The following is a 24,691-nucleotide window of genomic DNA, read 5'->3' on the forward strand; positions in this document are numbered from 1 at the left end:
AATGATCTGCTCCTGCCCTCATTAAAGTTAATGGTGAAATTTCCACTAATTTCTCTGATGGCAAGCCTAAGCCCAAAGTTCATGGGTGTTTTAGAATTGTTGTTCTAGTTTGAGCCATTCTGTAATGGTATTAAGTATCATTCTATATGCATAACCATTGGTACCCGTTTCAGGACAAAGCCATCCTGCCACTTCATTTATTTTAAAACTGGGGGGAAAAATCATAATTACATTAAAATTAGTTATAATGTGAGATCAATACCCATATGAAGTTAATTGTTAAAAGCACTGGCATGACTGGGATAGCATTGCCAGGGGGATGCAGGTGATGAGGAAAGGTTTAGGGCTCTCCTGGGTGATTTGGGACAGAACATGCAGTATAGGCAATGGGTTCACTCTTAGGGGACAGAACCTTGTCGTGATTTCTCTCTGGTGGGCAGAAGGAGAAACAGTCGTGGGCTCACTCAGGGAGAGAGAGGGGAATAAAAGGGCTCCTGGAGAGGAAACATTAGCTTGAAACCACCTGTTTGTGCTGTTTCATTTATTAGGTTTATATTTGTAGATGTATATCTGGAGAAATGAGATCATCCCCTTTTTTGTGTATTGCAGCTTTAAACATGGAGTCTCTTTGCTGGTTGCACACAGTAGCAGGGGTGACAGCTGCAATTTTGTGTTTCAGTTCAGATTCTGAAAGTTAGAGTTGGACTAACACTCTCTCTGAAGACAGTGTGACCCCAATTCAGCTAACCACTCCAATATGTGCTTTACTGTACAGCATGTGATTAAATCCTATGGCTTTAAAGTTAAAAACATGCTTAAATACTTTCACTGAATCAAATCTACATCTTTGTTTCTTTAACTTAAAACAGAAGTAATGTAGATTACAATACTGTTGTAAAATAGGGCCAAATGCTGTCGGGTACTTACATCGTAACCCTCCCCTGGCCATCAGTGGTATTTTTTTGTTATTGTTTTTGGATAAGAACTGTTGAGGAATATAAGACTAAGGGTGGAGAAAAGAGGAAGGTGTCTATATAGCAAAATTTTTCCAAAGTGGCACCAAATGAAGGGTTTTGTAAATTACATCACAAAATTTGTATATCACAGATGTGGTGTTTGCACTTTTCAGATACCAATTTTGCTTACAAAACTGGTACTCTTTTTGTAAATGTTTCAGGAGCACTTCTGACAAGATTAGTCCATACACTCTAAAGAAATTTATCTCCCTTATTATTTACTCATGCAATGTCCTATGTAACTGACAATTGCAGTTTTTAACACTAGTAAGAAGCAGACTGAAATTGAACATTATTTTTAAAAGGGTTTGTTTTAAACCCTGTTTGGTGAGAATATACATTATTTGCTCTTGTTTCATTCCTATGTGAAACTGTCTAACACTTTCTAAAATGAAGGTGAGCAACTGTTAATAGTGGTGTGTTGCCCCAGTCTGGACCAATTTACATTAAGATTTTTTTTATACTACACATCAGATTTTAAACTTATGCTAAAAGGAGTAAAGATTAAACTTTTAAAATGAAATGAGTGGTTTTAGTGATGGAGTTCGATACATTTCTGTGAGTGTATTTATATGGATAAAATCATTGGCAATGCTCTGGAGAGCTAGCTGTAAAAATCTGAACTTAAGCCAGGGAAAGCAAGAAGTTCCTTTTACTGCATCTTCAATTTGCCTCAATGTCGCCTCTTATCAGTGAATGCAATATTTCAGCTCTGATCTAAAATTATAAGTACAAAGTAGATTTCTGTTTATTTGGTTCCAGTAACTTAGAACTAGGAGTCAGGCACTCAGGCACAAGTCTCACTAGATATCTATCTGCCTCTTTAGGCACCTAATAGCTTTAAAAAGTAGGTGATAAGACATTACTGAGAGTAATGGAAAAATGAGCAGCTGAGATGCATGTATAACTTGCAGACATACAGACACAGATGTTACATTTCTTTTACGCTATTGGCTTCTGTAGAAATTCAATAAAACAATTATTCTTGTAGCAGAATCTGGTTACTTATGAGATATTTACACAGAAGTAATATGCAGTCGCAGTTCTCAGAGAGATATTAGATGAGTTCTCAAGTGATCTTTAGTAAAAGTGGTTTATGACTACAATGACCTTCCAACGCTCTGGCAAACAAACACAGACAGGGATCACATAACCAATCCCTCAACTATATTTGAATTATAATATAATTCAAATTTCTAGAATTTCAGAGGAGCACACTGAACTATGGTGTGCAATTAAGGTCTCAAAGTGCCAGGAAGCTTAAATGGAGCAAATAGGGTGTTGAATCAAAATTCTTCCAGGCCTTCAAAATTAAAATTATATATCACTGCCTAGCTGTATGTGGGTTCACATGCCCATAGGTGTGTGTACAGTGTGTCCACACAGTGCACCTAGACTGAATTTTGTGTTTTGTAATGAAACCTGTGCCCTGGTGTGACTATTGATTTCTTAATAGAAATCTTTCCCCACTTCCAAATTTTAAATGATACATTAATGGGGTTGGCTAGTGACAGTCAGTACTGGTCACTTCTGTGAAAGGTACCTGTAAAAACAGACATTAGGTGTACATGAGAAGGTGGAATTATTGTTGGGTTATTTGGTATGCCATCACTTTTTATCCCTTCTGGAATAGTATCCGCTCTTGTAAGGAAAAATGAGTGATGCAATAAAATGTGTGTAATTATAAAATCAGAACACACAACTTGCAAGTATCTGTGGTAGCCAATTTTTTGCCAGGTCCAGGTCCTTACCCCAGCAGTAGCCAGCTCTGACTGGTACTAACCAGCTATTGCTGCATTATTTATTTATTTGCTTGTTTAAACTATGCTCTCTCAGATCAAACACTTCCCTGTCTTAAATGGATAAATTATAAGTAGGAATCCTGTGCTAACTGCTGGCTAGCCTACTCAAGGGAATCACTGTTCTGAACAGCTGGCGGTTCCCTCTAGGTACCCGTGCCCCAGCGGTGGGAGGAGACTTTGTGTGCTTCCCCTTGCTGCCCCCAGGTCAGTCAGGGCCTGGGGAGGGGGAGCACGTGAAGTCTCTTGCTGTCTGCCCCTGCCCTGCAAGGAAGCAGCAGCTGGCAGTTGACTTTAAGTGCTGGCCCATTGCAAGGCAAGAGGAGACTTCATGCGCACCCCCACCCCCAAAAAATCAGTCTCCTCCTGCCCTCCCCCAAGCCCTGATTGGCTATGGGACAGGGGGAGCGCACAAAGTCTCCTCCTGCCTGGCAGGTCGGGAGGAGACTTACAGTGCTTCCCTTCTTCCACCCCCACCCCCAAGCACTGATTGACCTGGGGGTGGGGGAGCCGCAGGGCCTCCACGGGCTGGATCAACTTGCTTGACAGGCAGATCCGGCCCGCAGAGATCCTTTTGCCCACCCCTGTTCTAAGGCGCTGCAGGACCACTCGTCATTGTTTAACAGGTTTTTTTAAGCTCTAGACTAACACAGCTACTCCTCTGAGACAAAATAATTAACTGACATTCACATAGGAAGTGTGTGGTAGAGAAGGGAATTGAAACTGAGTGTCCAGGGGAGCTGACAGTCATGCTGAGCCCCTGGGGAAGAGGAGGGGGACAACTCTGTGCTCCAGGAAGAGGTGTGACCTCAGGCAGATGGAGCAGCACTGACGGCAGCACTGAGTACTCCTCCCTCCTCCCCTTGACGTTCCCTCTGGTACTGCCTGAAGCATGCGACACAGCACTGTCACGATGTAGACAACCTAAGAACCACTCGGAGCATGCCGTGCGGCACTCTGGTGGTAATTTAAAGGACTTGGGGCTCCAAGGCAGCAGAGGCTAGAGTCCCAAGCCCCTTTAAATCACCAGGGACAGTTGCCTTCTTTGCCCCCTCTCCCCCATCAGTGGCCCTGTGAATGCCCCACATTCTAGGCTAGCATGCTACCTGTTGGTCCTTCCATCCTCTTGGTAGAAACCCCAAACCTGGTCCAAGGTCAACAGGGCAAATATTGGAACAGGGATCTTCTTATGCTTCAAAAGACCATAAAGTGTATTCACACTCTAAACTTTATTTCAGTTGGAGTGCATCTTGTGGTCACAGGCTACTCAGGGTAAGCCCCAAGCAATGTACCAAACATTCTCAAACACTGAATTCTTATCTATTTTTAGACTCTGTCATTAACTAATTAGAACATACAACATACAAGTTAAGCGTTCCTTTCAAGATAGGATTTTTTTCATTTCAGCAATTGAAAATGTTTTATTGGACAGCTCAGATTAGAATGTTTAACAGGTGACTGCACTGTAATACTATACAAACACACATCAAAGGGTCTTTGATGACATGGCAGCCACAAGATAATGTATATTATGGGCTAAAAATGATAAGATAGATCCATCTTGCATTAGTAATAGAGAAAACAAGACCCACTGGACAGATTCAAGTAATAAAATGGTCTGGCAAAAGGAGAATGTTAATTGAGGTCTCTAAATGAAGCATTTAAAGCATTTCTTCTCAAATATTTATGTAGCCAGGAACAGCTCCTATGCTGCAGAATATAGGAAGTTCTTCGACTCAGTTGAACGCCCACAGTCAATTTAGGAACAGAAAGAATTTTGGGACAGGAGCATAACGAGCAGGCAATTATGGAAGCAATTCATGCTGTAAAAACCAGCAAGAGTCCAGGGCTTGTTGGATTCTGGAACCACTCTTTAAAGATGCGCTACTACAAGTTGAACCTCTCTCATCCAGCACTCTCTGGTATGGCAACATCCATGGTCTGGTATGATTTTAGTTAGCTGGATGTCCACTTATCATGGGTGCGGCCAAGTTTTCCATGGTCCCATAAAGTTTGTTTACAGCCACAAGTCCTGGTTTTCAGTGTTTATGCTGCTGTTTAGCTCTCATTTACCCCAAATCACTTTTGAAAGCCCAGTAAGCCGTGGAAGTGTTGGACAATGGTGCTAGACAATATTGACCTCCCATGGTTCGGCAAATGCTCTGGAAGGTGCTGGACTACAGAGGTTCAACCTATAATAATTTGTAGGCAAATGGCTGAGCCTCCTATTTAAAGGAAGGTTTGAAACCCCAAATGATAAGAAGGTTCCTAATCATTGTAATCCTCAAGCTTCTGAAGGTAGCAAAAATATGAGTGTAAAAATATGGACTGACTTCCATAAAAAGGGTAGACTGTAAAATATTGACATTGGTTCTGGTAGGTAGATTAGAAAAAAATCCTCTCACGTATAATTCAGTTTGACCAAGTAGGATTCAATAAGAACAGGCTGGTATTTAATGATATGAGGCAGTTAATAACCTTTTTTAATTTGCGTGAATACAAAGTGGAGTCGTACCCCAGCCACTTCTGCAGATGGTGAGAAGGCTGAGGTGACACTTCTAGTTCTTATGCACTGCAGCCAACTGAGATTGGATGCTGGGGTCTTTTGAATAGATCAGATAGACAAACTATATGTGAATGAGAGAAGTAACTGCTAGAGGTATTCTTCTTTCCCATCATCTGTTCTTTCAGTCTTGAAATCACATGCTGCAAAGGGGTTAAAACCCATTTGCTATGACAATTCTTGCTAGGGAGCATTGTCCCTTCCTCCCAGATGATGACCTAACTGTTATGATTCATAAATGTATCACTTCTAGGCTGGGTTATTGTCTTCATGTTCAGCTCCAGGGACAGTGTAATACAATGTATACATACCAATGTATATTGGTACAGAATGAGGCTGCCTGCCTTCTCCTGGAGTGGGCCACTATGAGCAAAGTCCTTCTATTGTTTGCCAGCCAGCTTTCAATGCCAGTTTTAAGATGTTTGCCCTACATTTCAAAGCAATGTAATGGATCATGCACCAGGAACATCCAATTCTGAACTTCTGTCTAGGAACCTCCTTGACAGCTCTGCTCTTGGGGGACAATATAGATTGTAAGGCCCATGACAAAGGGCATGATAGCTGGCGATAGAGAACTCTCAGTCTTAGGGTTCCAGAATACTTCTGGAGAAGATCTGCGGCATCCAGAGTCTGATTGTCTTTGGGAAACATTACAAAATCTTCTATAGTTGGAAACACTATAGATGACCAGCCCCAATCCAATAGCTTCTCTTTTACTTGTTAATGACTTTGGTTCCATAGTTAATTACAGTACAAGGTTAATTATGGAAAGTATTAGTTCTGGCCCATGTTGAAGGGATGTGCCAATCCTCAGTGGGAGGGTTGGAAGCTTAAATGGATGCCTGAGAGGTTAAAATATTTGGCTTTAGTAACAGTGATGCCAAGGCCATAGTTAAAATAAACTCAAGATGAAGTCTGATGAGAGAAGATGGGTGGAACTGTCAACGTGATTACCATGGCATCGAATAACATTCATTGGGATGAATGCTATTCCTAGGGTTCCATACATATGAACATCTTAAACTTCAATAGACCCAATACTTCCAGATTACTTTTGAGGCACGAGAAAGAAGCCTAATTTTTTTTTCTGGATACACTGGAAAGAGGCACAAAGAGAGGTGAAGAGTGTTAGTGGCAGTTTGTTTGCCCAAATTTAACATATGACAACATGATTCTTTCATGTAATACAAGCACTTTATCAGAGAAAGATGAAAGGGCATCAGTATGGCTCCTACCGGGGAAAAAAATCTCTCTAAAGCGTTTGCCACATTCATTGGCCTAAAGTACAACTTCTTGCAAAGTTCACACACTCAAAAGAGCTTGAGGTGGCTAGTAAGAAAGTTAAAATATAATGTCTTTAAGATTCCAAGTCACTTCTATGGAACAGCTAATATTCTGAGAGGGAGAGAGAGAGAAAAACAATGTGGATAGACTGAAATGAATACATAAAGGTGTTCAATGTAGTCCACTTAACGTAGACAACATTAGGAAGGGAGGAAGAACAGAGTTATTAATTCACGAGAGCACCTGCCACAGATTGCCTACCTGATGTTGGGACAAATCTTAACATCCTTGTGCCTCAGTTTCCTCATCTATAAAATGGGGACAATATTTATCTACCTCTCAGTGGGAGGTTATGAGGCTAAATTGAGTAATGTTTGGAAATGCTTTGAGATCATTGGATGGAAGTTGCTATAAAAGTCCAAACTATTGTTAGAATACTTACTACTGTACCCAGACAGTTTGCTCACATCAGTTGCAACACTCCAACAAAGAAATCTACTGAATAAATCCCAGTATTAGATAGGTCCCCAAATGAGACACTCACATATTGCAACTCTTCAAGTTGCCCTAGAAGAGCTTCCCATTTTAACGCTTATTGCAGCTTGGGCTGCATAAGATGTATGAAAATATTTAAACAACTAATAGTCCTGCAGCACCTTAGGGTATGTCTACACAGAAAAGTTATTTTGAAATAACAGTCATTATTTCAAAATAACTTTACTAGCATCTACACAGCCAACCCGCTATTTTGAAATCAATTCAAAATAGTGAAGGGCTTATTTCAAATTTGGTAAACCTCATTCCACGAGGAATAACGCCAAATTCGAAATAGCTATTTTGAAATAAGTGCTGTGTAGACACTTATCTCAAAATAGGGGGCCTTCAGCCTTTCCAGGATGCCCTGGAGGCCACTCCAGCCTCAACCAAGAACACTCCTCTCTCTCTCTCTCTCTCTCTCTCTCTCTCCCCATCGCTGGAGCCATTAAAGCTCATTGCTCCTGATCCTGTGGCCCCAAAACATGAGCTGGCAAGCCACTGGCAGCCAGCTCTCCACCGCTCCCCAGGAGCAGTCTGCCAGCTCCCAGGAGCCTGCCAGAGCCCGGAGAAGGCGTGCTCCTTCCTGGTCCAGGGTGGAGATCATGGACCTTATTCAGGTTTGGGGGAGATGCCCCCCAACATCCATGATCTCTGCACTAGATGGGGGAACACAGCCATCTATGGCAGGATAGCTGCCAGCCTGGCCACTAAAGGCTACATGCGAACCCAGGAGCAGGTTTCCATGAAAATCAAGTTGGTCTAGCGAGACCCTGAACCCTGAGCTTCCCCTCCCACTTCTTCCCCTTGCTTCCCCCTTCAAGATCCCTCCTCTCAGGTTTCCCCCTCCTCTCTCCCACCCTCTCTTTTCCCCTCTCCCGCCTCCTTTCCCCAGTCTCACTAGAGTTTCATTCCCTCCCCCACAGTTTTGTTAAATAAAGAGAGTTTATGTTCATGAAAATACATGTATTTTATTTGACATCAGGAAGAGGGATTAGGGAGGGGTAAGTGGAAGGATGTGAGGGTATGTCTACACTACCCCGCTAGTTCGAACTAGCGGGGTAGTGTAGACATACCCTGAGGGAGGAATGAGGCACAAGCCCCTAGTGGGGCAGACCAGGGAGGCTCTTAGTGCTCCTCAGGGTGGAAGCTCTCCCACAGGGCCTCCTGCCTCCTGACAGCCCCCAGATGGACCGCCCGGATGGCAGCCTGCAGAAAGTGCAGCCAGGCTCGCAGCAACATGTCCACGAGAAGCACCAGAGTGCCCAGGGGCAGCTCTGGCTCCATGCTGCAGAGTGCTGTGGTGTCCCGAGTGAGGGCAACCAGAGCATGCAGAGACAAAATGCTTTGCTGTCCCTCATTGAGGTAGGCAAGCAAGCAGGGAAACCTGAGAACTGGCTATCCGGGGGGGGGGAGGGTCCCTTTAAGCACAGGCCTCAGATAGCCTCAGGCAGAAGCCACACAAAGTAACTCCTGACCCGATGCCCTGCCGGACCTGGTTCCAGCTGGCCTTAAATGCTATTCAGCGTCCACTCAGTGTGGATGCGCTATTTCGAAATAGCAAAACGCTATTTTGAAATGCATTTTGTGTGTAGATGTATTAACTATTTCTAAAGAAAGTATTTTTAAATAAAGCTGTAATGTAGACATACTCTTAGGGACTAACAAAACATGTAGATGGTGCCATGACACTAAGGAGAAGGACCACAGTTGGAATGAAAGGCAATGGTGAAATCCTGTCGATGTTGAAGTCAATGTGAGTTTTTCCATTGATTTTAATGGGACCAAGATTTCACCTGGGGAGGCTAATGACCATTATGATATTGAAAGGTTATGGATAGTTTATAGGACTTTTATAATACCAGCAAAAAAGGTTAGGCCTAGACTGAGGATCTATAGAAGGAGAGGCCCTTGTCAGTAGGCATTGTGCTGGATGAAGCTGAGTAGGCAAATGTTAATTAAAATTCACTGCACTAGCCTGGCTGTTTACTCTTTCACCAGGAGACTTAAGGTTCATCTATACTGCATGATTATTTCGGAATAAGCTATTCTGGAAGAAATACTCAGAAATAGCTTATTTCGAAATAGCACAGGCAAGACTCAAAATTAGTCCGAGGCAAGTTCCCCTAATGTGGATATGCTACCACAATTTAGAGCCCCGGGAAGCACTAGGGAGTAATTACTCTGAATCGCCTTGGGGAGGAGCTATTTCAAAATAGCAGCAGTAGAGTGTTATTGCTATTGCTATTTCGAAATAGCTATTTCCAACTCAATCAGATGCAAGAAATACATTGGTCTTTGAAGATTTTATGGCTCATGCCATTCATCTGAAGAAATGGGTTGGGCTCACAAAAGCTCATGATTTTGTTAGTTTACAAAGGTGCTGCAAAATTGTTTGTTGTTTTTTAAGTTCTAGCATATTTACTATTTCTGTTATCTGGTTTCTTTTTTTCTCGATTGGGGTATGATTAACACTTGCAATCCAGGCTATTAAGGTGTTCAGTGCTTAAGTTGTTATTTCTGTCTTGCCTGTCTTCTGACATTTCCAGATAATTTATCATTCAACAATTACAATGTTTGACCATATCACAATACAAGATTGTGCATTATAGTGCAATTATAGATATTTGGCACAATTCTGAGCTCCTCTATATTTTTAAATAAATTCACAATAGCTCCATTAACTTCAGAAGCATTACTCTAGATTTATAGCTTATTTTTATATTCTGTGCAAATTTGTGTATGTAAGTGCAAATCAGAACTGAGCCTTAATGGTGCCATGACTAGTGCCTGCATAATGATTTTCCTCTCCCCTCTCTTTATTTTTAATTTATGATTTGAATAATGAAAATTGATCAACCCAATTTTAATATTACCCCATAATACAAGAACAGTTAGTCCCTATGACACTAACGGCTCGTATAAACCTCTCTTTCTGAGGGAGGTAAGTGGAATTTAAGTAAACCATTGGTTTTGATTTGAGGAGGGAAAAGAGACACCTTCTTCTGAAGCATTATGGATCAGTCATTGTTGGAAGCAGGAGACTGCCTATGATGGCCCAGGATTCTGGTGCAGAAATGTAAATTCTATATTTTCCTGCTACATGCCATAGATATTGAGCCTAATTTTCCTCTGACTTACACTGGGGTATCTTCCATGCACTTTAGTGGTATTACACCTGATTCACAAGGTGAAACTGTAGGATGAAGCAGACCCATTATTTTTTCCTTTGCTTATTCCTTCTTTTGCCGCCTTTGTGTTTTTAGCATCATAGTTCTGTAAGTGTCAATGTTTGGTGCTTGAAAAAAATCAATAAAAATAAAGTTTTTAGTAAACTGCAGCCTATTGAGGGAATGCTTGTGCTGATGTAATTTTTTCCAGCAAATTCCCAGGATGCTTATTCAAGAAGCTGGTCTGACAGATGAACTTTCACAAGCTGCAAGAATTTAGATTACTTCTATGTGTCCAGCTCACTAGCTTAACAGACAGACACAATGTGAGACTTGTGTAGAAGGCTGGGCAAGAGCCTGATGCTTATTTTGTCACAAATCACTTGGAACAAACCATAAATCCATTGCAATAAATCACCATTCCTTTCTAAAGTTGTGGGAATCATGGGAAGAAAATCAGTGAGAAAATATTTCAGAGAGCCCCTACCTACATTCCATGCACAAGATTGTCCAGTCTCTTAAACGTAGCACAAGCCCTAGCAAAGAGACAGATCCCCAGAGAAAACCAGTGAGCAAAGCTTATGTGGGATAGTCCTGAAAAACAGGTCAGTGGAATGTATCCCCAACCCAATGCTTTAGGGTTCAATCAGATCCCTAACTCTAAGGGCCCTATGTTTGTATCCCAGTGTTCTCTCTCTTCTTTTGATTTTAAGTGTGAAATGCCCCAGACCAGCACAAGAGCCCTGCAGCTCCTAAGTCCTGTTTTGAGAGGGTTGGCACTTTGCACACAGCCGATTTTTTTTTCTTCCTCCCCTCCCCCCGTACACATTGCACCTCTCTAGTCTGGCACCCTCAGAAACTGACCAGTGCCAAACCCGAGAATTTGCCAAATCACAGGAAGTCCGTATTTTCTAGCAGCCTTACGAACACATCCAATATGGGCTCTTAAAACACATTTAGGGATAAATTAGAGCTAAATAGCAGCACAGAACACTGAGAGCCAGGACTGGTAGCTGTAAACAAACTTTTTGGGACCATGGGGAAACTTGGTCACTCCCATGATAGGTGGATATCTGGCTACCTAAAATCATGCCAGACCACGGACATTGCCAGATCAGAGTGTGCTGGACTAGAGGGGTTCAACCTGTAGAACTGATCCCTGAAATACACAGAGGTACCTGGGGCTTGGTGGCTGGAAGGAGGTGGTAGCCATGCCAGGGACACACAAGTCAGCCAGCCTGCATGTAGGGAATGGGAGACTAAGGTGGCCTTAATTTCATATCATTCAGGTATTGCTATAGTGAGGCTGCTGTTCTAACTTAGACTGTATTGAAGCTCAGGGCAGCTGCTCAGTCAAGTTTCTCAGTGGTTTATTTTCCTATAGGATGAGAATTGGCTGCAGCTGCTCACTGAGCTATGTAGAGGAATGAAGAGCCCCTTTAAAACTGTAGTTATCTGGCTGTCAGGTCAATTCACATCTGTGTAGAGGAATCCTCCAAATGCAATGAAAAGGACATTGGTTTATACTCTGGTCTTTAATTTCATATATAATGAGTCAGCATTACGAGGGAAGTTTTGAATCTAATAGGAATGTAGATGATACATTTTATGTTCAAAATGTAGGTGCCAATTTGGGGTTTGAGGCTGAATGGCGCTGTGTGAACCCTCTCAACTCCACTAGGAGCTGGAAGTGCCCAGGAGCATGCGGGAATAGGCCCTTGAGTTTCAGCTGCACCTGCAGTGGCTGTTGAGACTTTATACAAATCACCAAAGAGGCTCGTTGACACATTTCCAGAGGTGAATTTGAGGTTTTCCATTTTAATTGGACCTGTATCAAGTATTGTTCTGGTCACACTTTGTGTCATTTTCCACTACGTTCTGTCTTATTAAACTCTAATGGACAGATCGTGGCTTTTAAGATGTGCAGAGGCTGCTCGTCAACAGAGTTTGCTAGGGGAATTTTGCCTAAGAATTTTAGGAGGGAAATCCCAGGAAGTGCAACAGCCGCAGCTGCACCATTCTTTACTTCCTTCCAAAGTCTACCTCTAGATCCTGTAATACTCTTAACATATCAGCAAGGCTACTACAGTAGCTACTTTATTTAAACAACAAGACTTCTCCTTTAGTGGGGAATTAAGCAATCCTCATTGGCAGCAGTCTGGTAGGGTGATTAATTCTGAAAAGTTTGTGCAAAACCCGGGATAAACTACTGAAAGAATGTTTTAAAGAAATCTGAGCTTTGTTCTGTTGCAGGATTTCAAGTAAAGTTGCATTAGCTGACTTGATGCACTATTTGAAATAGTTTTTTGGTTTGTGTCAATGCCTTAAAATTACACTACATGTAAACATTGTTCTATAATTTATCAAGGAAAATTCTATAATGATTTAAATAAGTCTCTCATGGAAATTAAAAAACAAACACACACGTCCTAAAGGAATTCAGTCAGAAAATTCAGGACTCATGCAGCGTGCTTTATTCAGTTAGCATCTAAGTCAAGACATCAGTTTTATTGTCTAATTGTTTAACTGAATATGTTCTGTTCCAACTTTTATAGGTTGTTATGAGGTAACCATGATTATGTTGCCTCAAAAAAAGGTGATAGGATCTATTTGTGTAGATCATACCTAGAATACTACAGAAAATTTTCTCTACTAGAAATCTGAAGGTAAATTATATCTGTATCTGAAGGGAGGTCATAGGGGAGGAACAGAAATGTTTAATGTGCTGCAAGGTTTAGATCTAAATATGTTTGGCTAAGCGACAAACGAAGTAAAGCTCGCCGAGATAAATATGGACAACTGCTTGGAACAACTAAGAACGGAAAGGAACAGTTGGTCAGGACAATGGGCATAATCAGTAAATAAGAAAAAGTATAGATATGCTCAATATTATGGAAGCAATTCTCAGAGTGAGATTTATTAGACTACAACTTCTATAGAAAATACTGGAAGTGTGATGGTTTGAAACATATTTACTCAGACTAGTAATAATACTGGAATGTACTGTCTTTATTTGGCAATGTACCAGCCCAAATGACTTCCTAGCTGATTCCTATATCTAAAATCTGTAGTTTTCACTTTTACCTTTCATGAGTAAACTTATTTATCTCAGTAAGATTACTCAAGGAGCAAGCTGTACTTAGTGTGATTAATTGTCACTGAATCTGGCCCATTATGATTATAAATAGCTTTGAGGCAAAGCTCAATATTATTTGAAAAAAGCCCATTGAAGAAAAAAGCATTCACAGCTAATGTTGCTTTCAGGATGGGTTCAGAAACTGCTGTGGTTGTTATCTCTTCAGGAGAGAAACATGATGAGGAAAAAACTGAAATGCCACTTGTATTCTCCTTTGAAAACATAAACCTAGCAAAGCCAATTTCATAGTAATACTACTGAGCACTAACCTAACAGTTCACAGCATTCACAAGATTTTAAGGTATAGATACTGGTGAATGTTTTTAATTCCATAAAACAACTGGGAAAAATTGAGACACGCAGAGGTAATAGTTTGCTCAAAGTCTCTCAGCAAGTCAATGACAGTGCCCGGATTTAATGTGGGATCCTCAACGAAACTTTAAGCATCTAAGTCCCAATTTTATGCTCCACTGGATCCACAAAACTCCCATCAAGCTCCATAGGTGCTTCGCTGATGACTATACTTTAAATAATAATTCAGTTTTTAATGCCACATAATTTTGTATTAAAGTTAATACATCAACATTGAGTCCATCTTTACATTTAATTTAAAGTTTAAATGAGTTGGGAGTACACTTAAATGAGGCTGCATATTACACATTTTTTTAAAGAGATGATTTTCTTATTTCTTGGATATGATGATCGCATATCAGCTTCCTAAAATCTTTTTTTTTTTTATTGGAGATCTCACTAGGTAATTATGTTTTTTGACTTGGGGTTTATTTTTGTCATTTTCTTAACTCCCTTGAATTCAGTCTGAATGAACCAAAAAGTCCCCAAATCTCAATTTCATCATTTAATCAAAACCATTCAAAAAACCAAACTTCCCTTAAAAGATCCCTTTGGGGCATATTTTCAGGGAGTTATCTATGCTGCTCTTGTGTGGTTTTTTTTTTTTTTTTTAATTCTGAATGCACAATTCACCTGTTTTCTTCTGTCATCTTCAATTTATGAACAGTATCTTAAAATCCTTTTACATCAGGGTGTAAACAGCATGTTGAAAGTGAATAATATGCCATTTATCTGTCAGTGAAACCCCAGGAGTATTAGGTCACCTCAATTTGTCTGGTGAGAGATGGCATCCTGTTGGAGGAAATGAAGCCAGCTTGATTCATCACCAAAATGTGAACCTGGAACTGATGTTGATTTTGCAGATGTGCATAATAAAAATCCCTTGAGTTTTGAAATAATTGACTTCATGTTAAGAAAACAAAGAATGTAAACAATATTATTAATCAAGTAGAAGCTAATCAATTACTCTCACCCCTGTTAAAATCTTCCTGATTTTAAATATTAATTGTTATTTTTAATAAATCCACTTAACATTCACAAATCCAGGACACTTCTGATCTCTCTTCATGCTTATAAACAAGAAAAGGAAGTGATATCATTAGATTAAGAGCTGAGAAATGGGGTGTGTCTGTCTGTCTGTGTATCACTGTAGCAATGTTTAATTTGAGAGCTTTCGGAGTGGATTGGGGGAGAGGTGTAAACTGAAAACCTAATTTATCCAGGAGCAATGAATGCTGAAAATATCAGACCTATTTTGAAACAAGATTTCTGTTCGCTGCCCAGATAAAGTGCTTGACTATTATAAATTTGGATTTCTAAAAGTGAACAGAAAAGCAGGAATAGCTGAAAAAAAGACAATGCCCTCCTTTCTTCCCTCTCCATTTATGTAGGCTGACATCCAAAGCTGTCAACGAATCAAGTCTTAGCAGAGCTTTGCCAGGTGCTCTCTGTCTACTGGAAGTCAACATACAGACAGAGCCAGAGATACAGTGACCACAGCAATCCCATTGAATGATGATGCTTGAATTAATTTAGGCTCCATTTAATTCTCTGTTCTGGGATTTAGGAATCTAACATTTAGTTGGGTTACAATGTGTCTTTGAAGTGATTCATTTCACTCTACCCTTTAGATGGGAGTTACATTTGTAAGTGATAAGTGTAAGTGATAAGACTCATTTACTGGCTCACTTTTCCTTTCTTGACTTGGAATTGCATGACTTAAAATAGATGCTATTTTAATATTTGGCTTTCATTTAAAAAAACCTTATGGAAAAAATGTTAAACGGTCTCTTTAAAGGTAATTTACTTCTGTACAATTGGTGAATTTCACTTCCTGCAGTTTAAATAATCAGGAATATTAGATACTATAGTCTTAAATGTTTAGCTCTTTCAGATTTCTAGTTCTGTAATTCCCAAAGAAATCAATGTGCTGTCACAAAAAGGAAAATGATGTCTAATTTGAAATGTTTGGTCTCTGTTTCCTAGTGGGGGTCTTACTGCAGGCTACAGTTTAGCACTAATAATCCAGTGCTTTTTTTTCCTGAGTGAACAGGCACCTCTGTATACAAATGTTTGAAAATCAGCTGGGCTGCATGTCTTAAAGGGGCAGTGTCTCTTAAAAGGGCCTCTCTGAAGCTTTTTTTTTTTTTTTTTTTCTCCACAATTTTTCCCCTGAAGTACCAGCACTTTTTTTTCTTTTTTCTTTTTTTTTAAACAAAAAAAGCACTGTCATAATCAATTATTGGTGCAAATGATGGTGTTTAGATATCTAGACCTATATTTGCAAAAGGGATTAGTAATTTGGGGTGCCTTATTTGCAACGCCTTAAAAAGTTTTCAGAAAAATCAGACCCTCAAACTGAGACATCCAAAATCATCCTCTTGAAAATTTAGATCCTGATAGAGCTGCCAACACTGACTGGATATATGTGGGTTCTATCAGGTAGCTCATCATCTAAATTCTGTCACTTGACTGATTGCTAAGGCGAAAATGGAAGTTGGTGTTAATATAACATTGTTATTTTAAGTAAAAAATCAGTACAAGATGAAGCTTTTAAAACAAAACAAAAAAAATCTGCTTTCATGCAAATGCGCCGAGTAATAAAAAAAATATGCTGGTAGGAATACACAATTTACATTACTGAGCATCAAATGGTCTCTAACTATAATTTTTAATACTTTTCTATGAGGTGTTACCAGTGATATTGGCAAGGTTTGCAAAGCTGTCTGTCATCAGGAAAAGCTCAGACACTTTTGTGGTACATCATAAACTCAAAACTCATTTTAGGGGCATAAAAAGTTACATAAAGCTTTCAAGTTAAGTTGGGCTCATTTTCAAGATAATTTGTGGTTGTCTGCAGTTTCATCTGGTCTCTTTTCTGAGTTTTGAGGTTTGAATGTTCAAATCACATTGAAACTCAAGAGTTGTGACCTTCTGAATCTAAACTCAGGAAAAAAGTTTGTTATAGAGCCCCATAGAGTGAGACTCCTTGTATCAAACAGCTGTGATCAGCTGTATTTTTTTGTTACTAACTAATCAGTGCTGTTTCCAAATGTCATAATCTCTGCCATTTAACATAATATATAGTCTATAGACAACCACCCCTCCCCACTCCTGTAAGCTAAAATACGCAAGGGGAGTTCTGTGGTCTTGCTAAGATAGCCCCTTTTAAAAATGAAAAGATGCCAATGCTAGAGAAGAACAGGTTTCAGATTTGAATCAAATCCTGTAAAAGAAAATGATGGCCACGGTTTCTCCAGCAGCCCTTATAAAAAATATACTACCATATTCCACAAAAATAAATGAAAACATTACATCTTAGGTTAGAAAAACTGCAATATTTTGGGTGACCGCTGAAATACAATAAGGATTGCTCAGTTTTAGCCCACTTAAGGAGCTAAACGAAGCAAAAGGTGTTTTTTAAATGGTACAGTGAACTGTGGATTGCATATTCATTTAAACTTACCAGCTGTCTCAGGTGAACTCCATTTAGCAACTTGAAGCTAATGCTGAATCTCTGGTTGTGTCATTTTTTGTCTGTCTCAGACTGAGATGTTCCACAGCTTACATTATGGCTACTTATTTGCTTCATGTTTATAAACATCTTTAATAAGATCCTAAGACAGAGCTGACAGTAATTTTCACAGGAGGGGCCACTTCATGAACTTTGGTTCATGGCTGCGGCCCGGCTCCACCCACAGAAGGGGCGGGGTCTGGGACGGAATGGGGCTGGGCACCACCTCCCCACCCCCAGAATTGTCTGGGACTGGAGGATCTGAATTAAAAACACAGCAAAAGGCTCACGGCTTCCAGTCCTGCTACTACCGCATTGCCTGTCAGTCACCTGGGTTGCTGTGGCTATTTAAAGGGATCTTGGTTGTGGCACTATCCCTGCAGGGGTCAGAACCGTGAACGCTGCTGCCAGGCAATGCAGTAGCGGTGAGGCCATGAGCCCTTTACATTGCTGCTATTTAAAGGGCTCGCAGCTCTGGCCTCTGCTTGGGGTAGTGCCGTGACCTGGAGTCAAAAGCCATTTAGCTAGGGTCCTGCTGTCTGGACATTTGGGCAGCAGGATATAAATAGAAAATAGCTAGATGCAGTCCGTGAGCTGTATCAAAGTGTTAGGTGGGCTGGATCCCGCCCCCAGGTCACATCTTGCCCAGCCATGACCTAAGACCTAAACCAGAGAGCTTTGGTCAACATTTTCAACTGTTGTGAGGAGTCCTGTGGCACCTTATAGACTAACTGAAGTGTTGGAGCATAAGCTGTCATGGGCAAAGAACCACTTCGTCAGATCTGATGAAGTGAGTCTTTGCCCATGAAAGCGTATGCTCCTACACTTCAGTTAGTCTATAAGGTGCCACAGGACTCCTCGCCGCTTTTGCAGATTCAGACTAACACGGCTACCCCTCTGATATTTTCAAATGTTGTTAGGCACCTATTTAGGCATCTGTATGAGCAATATATAAGGTATCTATTTTCAGAGGTGTTCCCAGGAACTTCAAGTAGGTGCTTAGCATCTCTGAAAATTAGGCTACTTATTTAAGTGCCTGCATGTGGATAGAGGAGCCTTATTTTAGGGACCCAAGTTAAAAGGTAGGCATTAGGGTTTGATATGGAATATTACAAAACTTTTATGGAGGTTCTAGAGGATCTAGCATAAGAATACAGAAAAGATAAATCTCAGAGCATATTAATTATTAGGAAGGATGAAACCAGCAGCAATCCATTATACCCATATTGCAAAAAGTTTAGGGTTTTTTTTTTTAAATTTTAGCTGGCTTTGGTGGGAGTTCTGGGTTCTGTCAGGATTGATTCAATAAACTGGAGCACAGCCTCATAAAGAGCATCAAGTGTTCAGCATGGTGGTATAATGAGTGATTTGCAGTGTGTCTATCCCAGACATTGAGTCTTGTAATTGTTCTTGTTTGATTATTAGAGCTGCTGTGTGACTAAGACTGCCCCAGTGACCAACACAGGAGATATTTCCTTGATGTATTTGTATTACCTTTCTCTTGACTGGCTCTTGAAAAAAGAAAATCCCTATTTGCAGCAATTCCCTGGAAACCCAAAGTAAATCATTTAATGGCCAAGTGTGTGAGGGGTCAGTTTGTTACCAATCACAACCTGCCAGAAGCTGGATTTAAGGAGGTCAGCTTTTACAAGGTCAAGTCTGGATTAATTATTATATGGAACAGAATTCAGAAACATTCGCTGCTTTTGAATTAGTATGAGATGAAAGATGCCAGGTGGAAGGGAAGACTGAACTTCAGACTTAGCATCTGAAAACAGTCAAAAGATCTGAGTTTTTCAATGTGAAACACTATAACGTGTAGTTTATACGAGTGTATGTGCTGGAAAGGTGCAGACTTAACAGACAAGAGTACAAAGAGAAAAACCCAGCACTAGTCTTTTTTATTTTCTTCTCTTTCTCACGGATTCCTTTTAATTGCTCTTTTTTAGGGCTGCAAATAAAGGTTAATTCATGCAATTAACTAAAAAACATTTTGATTAAAAAATTAATCTCAATCAATCACAGTTTTAATCTCAGTTAAACTATCAATAGAAATTTATTAAATATTTTGGATGTTTTTCTACATTTTCATATATATTGATTTCTGTTAGGCTACGTCTACACTGGCCCCTTCTCCGGAAGAGGCATGCAAATTTTAAACTTTGGAATAGGGAAATCCTATTTGGAAATTTAAATGTCCCCCGCGGGATTTAAATAAACACGTCCGCCGCTTTTTTCCCGGCTTGGGGAAAAGCTGGAAAAAAGCGTCTAGACTGGCGCGATCCTCCGGAATAAAGCCCTTTTCCGGAGGATCTCTTATTCCTACCTGAAAGTATATACTCTCTTATTCCTACCAGTGTATAAAGCTTAGTTTTCTAATGACTGCAGGTTCCTGAGAGATCATACCTTAGAGCTAGGACATTTTTGTGTACAGGTAAACCCTATGGGCCTTAAACAAGTGTCACTGTAAGAATAAGGAACAAGGAAGACCCACTTCCATGGCAAGTTGATATAGATGTTTAATAGCATCTAAAGCTGCTTAGAGTTTTGGAGTGCTAGCTAGGATAAGAAGGATTTAATGGGCAGATGCTACTGCCCTAGGCATGTAAATTGCACAGGCAGGTGACAAATTTATCACAAGAATGTTATCCTCTCCTATTCCTAACCCTGCCCAAGAGGCTGGATTTAAGAAATAGGCATTGTTGTCCTGCGCACAGGGCCCATGCTCCTGGGGAAATGTGATTACATTAGAACTTCAGCTTTACTTAAAGTAAATTTTCTGTCTTCACAGTTGGTGGGGTGTGTGTGAGTGAGTGAAAAATGTGACTGGAGAGCAACCAATGAAATGGTGCCTGCCTGCAGCTATCTGCAGAGCGCTTGAAACAATAGCTCTGAGTGTGCAAACTGCCCCTTCATCTCACTGGGGTTCTTATTCCAAGACCCTTTGTTCTGAGGATCCCTACCAGTGCCGTCCCAGCTGAGGACTGGGAGGAGAAGAGTAGCGTGAGTCTGGCCCACCCATCCAGGTAAAAATACCTGGCTGTTCAGAGTCTTCCCTGCTGCTGCTGCCTCCCTCTCTCAGAGGCAAGGAGAAGATGCCTACTGCTGCCACTGCTCTCTCTGAAGGCAGGAGGGGGCAGTCCTCCTTTGCCAGTTCTGAAAGGAAAGCTGGACCCCTCCATTGCTGATGCTCCTGATTCTCTGGGGTGGGGAAGGGGTGAGGCAGGGTTACAGGAGTAAAGGCATGAAAGGTCCTGTATTGAGGCATGGGTAGGACCACTGACTGCCTTAATTCGGCCCTGCCTATCCCTACTCTTTTCATTTTACTTTAATAATGTTAACATATCTTAAAAGGGATTAGAATTTGGACTTTCCTTTTCCTGGAGGATAGCTATCCCTACATTCTCCTCTGTGGACGGAGATTCTCTTCCTTCAATTTAACTTCATTTAGGTGAGGAAATACTGCATGAGCAGGAGTTGGTGTGATAGTGTGAACCTGATCCTACACATTTTACTCTGCCAAAGCTCCCATTTTTGAAAGAGAGTTCTATCTGAACGAGTGCAGAAAGGGGTCCCAGCAGGATGAATCTGAAGTATTTCAGCAGTCTCTGGTATTTGGGGAATATAATCTAAACAGTTAAATCAGAAGGAAATTTCACATAACTTTGAGGGAAAACGTACATATGCTACAAGAAGCAGTGATGTGTATCCTAAAGATTATTTGACTATTTCCGTAACCAATGAGCTCTGTGTAAGTGCTGGCATCCAATCAGGGCCTTAGTCTGTTAAATAGATTTAATTGGCTGAAAAAAAATCACTGTTCTGCAGGATGTGCCTGGATTCTAACTGCTGTCATACTGTAGTGATCAGTGGCAAATCAGATTTAAGCATTGTATGTCCGTCCTTATTATAGGGATGTTCAAAGACCTTTGCAGTTTAAGCTCTAATTGCAATGTATTTATGAAGAACCCATTTCAGATGTAGTGGACACACAGAGTTAATGTTGACCTGGGTCCTCAGAAACACACAAAAAATTGAATAATTATCAATTGTCTTAATATACTCCTTCAGCCACACACATATAACTGAGGATGTAGCTGGCCTACACTGACTGAGAATTATTTTAAATGGCCCTATATAAGGCTATGGCTACATTGTACACTTATTTCGAAATAACTCATGTTATTTTGAAATAACAGAGTGCGCATCTACACAGCAAGTTGTTTATTTCAAAATAATTTTGAAATAATGGGCTTCTTACTCTGATTTCTGTAACCCTCATTTCACGAGGAGTAAGGGAAGTCAAAGCGAGAGTGCTCTTCCTTCAACTTCCTGTAGCGTAGACAGTGCCAAAAGTCAAGTTAAGGTACTTTGATTTCAGCTACACAATTAACATAGCTGAAGTTGTGTATCTTAGCTCAACTTTAGCCCACAATGTAGACATACCCCAAAGGTCTAAAGATTAGATGTAAGTTAGGAGCCTAAATACCTGTATGGATCTGTGGTCAAGCGTTGCTCTGGGTTAAATTTATAGGTGATCAAATGCTAAAACAAGTATATTCTCCAAATATTAATTGAAAATACATTTTCTTTGATTGTCTTTGCATTCCAGCATGTGCATGCCTCTGATATTCTAAAAAATGTGTTTACTGGTGGGAATGGTCATTAAAGCATATTCAGTTCTAAGTGAGTACTGCAGAATAGTTGCTGCCAGCAAGTTTTGAATTTATAATTGAAAGTACTGGAGCCGCAGATTTTTGCATTCTTTTATCTTTACAGTTTCTGAACAGTTAAAGATACAAAGTTTTTAATCATTGCTATTCATACATCTTTTGCTAGAATATCAGCTCTTCTGCTTACATAGATGTATAGAATTTTAGATATCTATATAAACAAACAAGTTTGGAAATCTGGTCATTGATTTCTAATGGGAATCAGGCACCCAAATCCCTTAGGCAGCTTTTAAAATCCTACCTTTCATTATTTGGAACAGATTGCTATATGTAATTATGAAACTTTATTCAAGAAAGGACTAGGGATGGAACAAGTTAGCAATAGTTAACCTGTTCTATCCCTAGGGTTCCACCTCCTTGTAGACTGAATGGAGTAACAAAAGTATCTGGCACCACTTTAAAAAGCCATATTAAGAGGTAAACAGTCCTTATAAATCAGAACAGAGCAGCAAAAGGCAAAATAAAATATTAATTCTTGCTGTGCAAGTCATTGTTGAGTGGAATTTTTACTACAATTGCCTCAGTTATGCAACATTCCCTGCTATCAGTTTAAATGGGTTGTTGGGAAACACCCTAATGCAGAAAAGTGGAAACACCCTAAAAGGATGGTTGGCTAGAGACTGTGTAGGCACCTTTGCAGGTTTAACAACAAACTGACATTTCTCACCTGAAGATGCATATAGCTTCAGGTGTGAATGTAAGAGGAGGCTGTTAAGAGGAAATGCATTGAACCAATAAAGTTTAGGTCCTTCTCCTACTCCTTGTTAAAGGCAAGAGAGCAGGACTGGGTCCTAACTGTGCAATTTGATTGTATGAAAGTCAAGGAAAAAATAGAAACCTCTAACAGCAGTGTTTTCTACTGAGGTGTATTGGAGTAACAAATACTGCTGCAAGTGAAGGAAGCTGAAAATACGTTAAAAATAGTACATTGCCCCAGTGAAAACATAGTATCAGCACAAACATTACATGAGGTAGCATATAAAAGACACCAACACTGTCAGACTTCCTGAGCATCCAGTGGCATTTTTTGGTACAACAGTGAGGAATTAGAAATCTTGCTGTTGGAAGTGTATGTATACTGACTGGAATTGCACCTAGGTGCAGAAGCATTCCGGATCTACTTCGGAGGTGCCAGAGGTTCTGCTCTTTAGCATGCATATTTTCCACTTACCCCTTTACAATGAGCTTTTGCCTCAGTTTGAATGCTAGGGTGAACTAGTTTAAAAAAAAAATAATTTAGCTCTTGGTTAAAGTAATCTCAAAAGATTCTGCGTGTCATTTGTACCTCTAATTTCCCTTCCACTGAGCTGCAATATTTTGTGGTTCTGCAGCACTGTGATCACCTTAACATTGACTGTAGAAGAGGTTTTATGGCAGTAAATCATTACTTTTTGGATTCTTTCCTTTAGCATCTTCGAAATGGATGGTCAGTAGCTTTGAGGGAGTGGCAATATGGGCTTGAGTCAGAAATAAACTGTACAAATGTAGCCGGGAGAATAGACAGCTCCACCAATGTCTCTTATCCCTTGTCTGCAGCATCTTTATTATTTTAGTCCTGGTCCATGACTGCCATTCTGGTAATGGGTTGGTGATGTGCAGGAATAGTGGGAAATTAACAAGCCCATTGTCACTTGTGATTGAAGGCAGTTTGTACCAAAGGTCTTACGCTACAGAAAGGATATTAAAGGAATAAGTGATGTACCAAGGCTTAACATTGCCACCACTACAATTTCCACAGTCCTGATGACTATGGGATGTTTACACAACCTCCTATAATTCACTGCTTTATGGATCCCTTGGACTGGGGCTTTCCACACTATTCACCACTCAGAGAGAAAAAAGGGAGGATGAGGCAAAACGTTATACACAAAAAATTAACCTTTTTGGACTCACATAAGGTCTTATTTTGAGGGATTTTATGATGCATTTTTAATCTCTTTTCTCTAGTACATACATATGACTGGATAGTCATTACACTGGTGCAAAAGGAAAGAAGCAGATGTAAAAATGACACTAAGTTGCAGTGGGAGTATTTAACTCCACCTTTGCATTGGTGTAAATGTCTACACAAAGCAGTGGTGAATCGGGCTGGCTGACTCATTTCTCATCTGTTACACAGCATTATACTCATTTTTATCTTGCTACCTGACAGAATTGTTCCAGCAGAATATTTATTGGCTATGGTTATCAAGGAGCTTTGATGATCAGGACTGATGTAAGGGCTAAGTATTGTTGTAAGGCACACAGTAAAAAATTGAGATTATAAAATTATCCTCCTTTGACGTTTAACTGTTCAAACTCTTGAACAATAAATAGTGTCATTAAAATCCTCTTTGTCATGGGCCACCACTTATCTAAGGCCAGAAATGGCCATTAGATCATCTCACCTGACCCCTCACCAAACAGGCCCTTTGATTTTATCCAGTTACCCTTGTATTGAGCCCAATAATAAGTGTTTGGCTTAAGCATTTCTTCCAGAAAGGCATCTAGTCTTGAATGGCAGACATCAAGAGATGGAAAGGTCCATTACTTCCCATGGTAGTTTGTTCCAGTAATTAGTCACCCTCATGTTCAGTGTGGGGGAGCATCTT

General features: G+C 40.2%; 1 protein-coding gene across 2 annotated transcripts in view; it reads right to left on the minus strand.

Moving 5' to 3' along the window:
* Positions 1–24,691, minus strand: part of COL8A1 (collagen type VIII alpha 1 chain) — a 123,860-nt gene that overhangs the window by 50,276 nt on the left and 48,893 nt on the right. Inside the window, exon 1 of one of the 2 annotated variants that reach the window (XM_006130676.5) lies at positions 17,320–17,515. The exons of the other annotated variant lie outside the window; for it this stretch is intronic. The gene's annotated coding sequence lies outside the window, so the exon portion shown is untranslated. Of the gene's footprint in view, positions 1–17,319; positions 17,516–24,691 lie in introns of those variants that run through there. 2 annotated transcript variants of the gene reach the window in all.

This window comes from Pelodiscus sinensis, chromosome 1 (assembly GCF_052426305.1).
Source record: "Pelodiscus sinensis isolate ZL-2025 chromosome 1, ASM5242630v1, whole genome shotgun sequence".
NCBI lineage: Eukaryota > Metazoa > Chordata > Testudines > Trionychidae > Pelodiscus > Pelodiscus sinensis.